The sequence below is a fragment of the Crocodylus porosus genome, unplaced genomic scaffold (genome assembly GCF_001723895.1).
Source record: "Crocodylus porosus isolate Cpor-Errol unplaced genomic scaffold, CroPor_comp1, whole genome shotgun sequence".
Classification (NCBI taxonomy): Eukaryota; Metazoa; Chordata; order Crocodylia; family Crocodylidae; genus Crocodylus; species Crocodylus porosus.
The window spans coordinates 32,947,756-32,951,634 of record NW_017728911.1 but is presented as its reverse complement, the minus strand read 5'-3'; positions in this window follow the sequence as shown (position 1 = coordinate 32,951,634).

The following is a 3,879-nucleotide window of genomic DNA, read 5'->3' as shown; positions in this document are numbered from 1 at the left end:
AGGGACCAAATAAAAGTCAGAAAGAGCCATACAAAGAAGCGGGGGTATAAAATAATATAGAAGGGGTGCTATGTGGGGCAAAGATACACACACATGGGAAGCGAAGAGGAGGTGGCATCAAGTGAGTGTGTCCAGGCTCAGCCTGGCGCGAGATAGAGGGTTGACATGACACACATGTGTGTCTGTCTGTGTGTGTGTCTGGGAGACGGCGGGGATGGGGGCGAGGGACACACACACACGCACGCACACGCACCCGCACAGAGCCAGCCAGAAGCTGTGAAGCTATAGGCAGGATCCTGTGTGTGGAGCCCGGGCTATGGAAATGCTAATGAGGGAAAATTAACCCGGCCGTTTGTTACATTGCAGCGAGATCAATGCCTGACCCGGGGGCTGGAGGGATAGCTTACTTCTGTAGGAAAGATATGAGATAATCGCCCTGAAAGGCGCGAGTGCGGAGCCGGCCAGGCCCAAATACGAACATAGCGTTTGGAAAAAGAAAGAAAGAAAAAAAAAAGGTCTTTCTTTTTATTATTTTTAAAGCCCTTTCCATCGCGGGAGGGAAGATCAACGGTGGAAGGAGAGCCCCAGTGCTTCCCCCCAAGGGAATGAGGCATCTCTCCATGTCACTCGTCCCAAGCAGGGACAGCGGATCCAAACCCACCAGGACCCCTCCCTTCCCCCACTGCAGCAAGGAGCCCTTGGCTTGCAGGGGCCCCAGAGCATCCTCCTGCTGCCCGGGCTGGCCCTGCTGTGCTGTCCAAGCAGAGAGAGAAAGAGCAAGTTCTTCCCTGCCGCTCATCACTCCCGGGCACGTTATCATTAATTATTATTATTATTATTATTGTTATTATTATTGTTATTATTACTGATTTTCACGCGCCTGCAGGCAGGGTAAGGTGCCTGTGTCCCGCGGGCTGCGCCTGCCCAAGGGGCGAGCAAAGAGCTTGACCTCTGCTCTGTACAATGTTTGCAAGGCAACCTCCAAATGCGACCCAAGGACGGGCGAGGGCTTCCGCTGTCTCCAAAGCCGGCGGCCGAGGGGTAGAGCTGGTGCCTTCTCTCTGCGGCTGGAAGTGAGACATCACCCAGCCCGCGATGTTACTCGCGGTGACAGTGCACGGTGAAGGAGGCTGTGGCAGAGGGGACAAGAAGGGGGCAAGGGGAGGATTTGCCAGGAGGAGGCGGCAATAAAGAAGAGATGAGAGCAGCCTGCATGTGCCAAGCACCCGGGCGCTGCCCCGCCTGCATGGCAGCACGTTGTCTGTGCCTTGAATGAAGCGGAGCAAACTTCCTGGGGCAGCAGCTTGATCCCTCTCCGTGACTTAGCTGTGAAACCAGGACGAGGCTTTTGCTTGGGGGCACTTGGGGTTCCTGGAAAGCCACGTTGCCTAGACTTGGTCTCAAATACCCCCAACAAAATGGCCAAGTCCTGTCAAGGGCGAGAAGGAAAGTTTAGGTCAGAGTACAGTGCATTTGCAAGGAGTCGTTAATTAGTAATGCTGCTGGAGTTGAGGCAGGCACTTGTTGGCTGAGATTAGATTATGGAGGAAGGAAAAACCTGTGTGTGGAATATATTACGTTTTCCATCGAGGACGCCTTCCCCGTCGAGGGGGGGAAAAAAAAAAGACCCGAGACGAACAGCGATCTCGGCGAAATAAAGAAAGAAATGTCGCCACTGCAGACGCCAGGAGGCACAGGGCACAGCTCCCTGTCTCTTCCATTGATTAAACTGTACCCCCCCCCCAAAAAAAAATGACCCACCCCTGGCGATACACTCAGCCCATAACCCCGATCCAAGCTGGTGAATCTCTGCCAGGAAGAAAGGTCTGGGTCCAGATCATACTCCGTGGTCAGGGCGCGAGAGAGATGTTACATAGTCAAATCCGCATTAAAAACAAGCTGCTGAGTGGAGGGCAGCGCAAGGTGGGCTGCCTTTCGCCTCTGCGGCTCGTGGAGAAGCCAGGGTTGGCTTCACTGCCGGACAGGTTGAAACGCGAGGAGGAAAGGGCTGCGGCGGGATCAAAAAAGAGGGGAGAAACCCCCCCCCCATGAATTTCTAGGAGCCAGCATTGAAGGCGGGAGGGGGAGAGAAGAAGTGGGGGCAAAAAACCTGATGCCATGAAGACAGGGGATTCCAGCAGGGATTCGTGCAGGAGGAGGGGAGACAGCCACGCATCTTCTCGTTTCCAATGCAGGAACCTCTGCAAAAAAAAATCCAGCCCTCTCCGCGGGGGAGCAGGCGCTGGTTGATGGCTTTTCCAGTTGGATTTTTTTTTCTTTCCTTTTTTTTTTTTTTTTTGTCAGAGGGAAATTTTTTTTCCTCTGTATTTTTTTTTTTTTTTTTTAGCAACAAGTATCCCAAGATCTCAACTAATTGATTCTGGAGTTGCTTGGACTGGATCCAAAGAGCCATATAGTTTTAATTGTATGTTGCTTAAAACTCCATTTCTTGAACAGTGTGAAACAAGTCATAAAAGTCATAAATCGTGCCACTGCCTCCCCCCCCCCCTCCATAAATACTCCAGCGACACTCAGCAATCTTCCCTAATACTCCTAAGGGCTCCAAAAATAATTTCGAGGACTTGTAACTACACCATAAAATTGGAAACCGTTAATCCGGTTTAACTGATTTAGCAAGCAGTTATGATATTTTTTCCGGGGGGGAAGAAGGGGGAAAAAAAATCCAAGCGAGTTCTTCGCAGTCTTCTACGAAGGAGAGAGCTTTCCAGTCGCATTTGAACAAAAAACCCCCACCAAAATCAACAAAACCCACCGAGGTGGCTTTAAGAAGTGTGGGGAAGCAGCTAATCAGGCCTTAAAAGTTTATGCACATCTTCCCCGATCCCTCGCTTGGAAAGCTAGCCAGCGGTCGTCATGGCCAAGCAGCCAAAAGCAACCTGAAGAAGCCAACTTTTTCAATTAAGAAGAACGTATTTTGATCATTAGAGGCAATGGCTATAAATAACAGAGTATTTCTTAAAAAAAAAAAAAAAAGGGAGAGAGAGAGAGAGAGAGAGAGGGGATCTATTGCTCTCTCCCCCCCCCCCGCACACCCACACTTTTCGCGTCTAAAATTAGCACAAAAACTCCGCACTTGAGAGCCAGTGAAATGTGCCTGCCAGGGGCTCTGCCGGGAGCCCGGGCCCGGGAAGCCGCGGCCGCAGCCCGCCGAGGCGTCGCGGCAAAAGCTCCGAGCTGGAAAGCTGCAAAATCCACGCAAACCTTTCTGCATCCCCCACTAGCCCACCCTTTGACACGGCTGCATTGAAGTTGGGGCTGCGAGGTCCTCGGAGGTCTCTGAGTGTGACAGTACTTAGAATAGCGGGTAGATGGCACAATTTTCTAACATTTAGAGAGAAGAGCCCACGCTGCGAGCAATAAGTCCATTTAAAAGCCCTTTATTTAAAAGGAACAAAGATAACTGACAAGCAAAGTACAGAGACATCTCAATGAAATTTCTTGAGAAGAATAAAAAAAAACAAAACCCCTCTCTGCAAAGGAAAAAAAAAAAAAAAACCCACCAAGATCTGGGTTTTATTTTGTTGGGTTGCTTTTTTTTTTTTTTTTTTTTAAGTACAAAAAACAACCCCCACCCTCCCCGCAAAAAAAATCCCTAACAAGCCAATATTGTTCCTGGAAGGGAGTATATTTAGATCGGGGTCCAGCAGAATAAAATATGAGCGGCTATTGTAAAGGAGGACATTCAGAAAATAGGGTTCGTGTTTCAGGATGAATACGGCTCCAGCGAGCGCCTTGTTTAAAGGACTCCATCAAATCAGCACATGCATCTTGCAAGAGAAAGATCTGGACAAGGAGCTGGGCTTGTGGGGGGAGGGCCGGGGGGGGAGACAGGAGGTGCTGATAGAGCCGCTGGAGGAG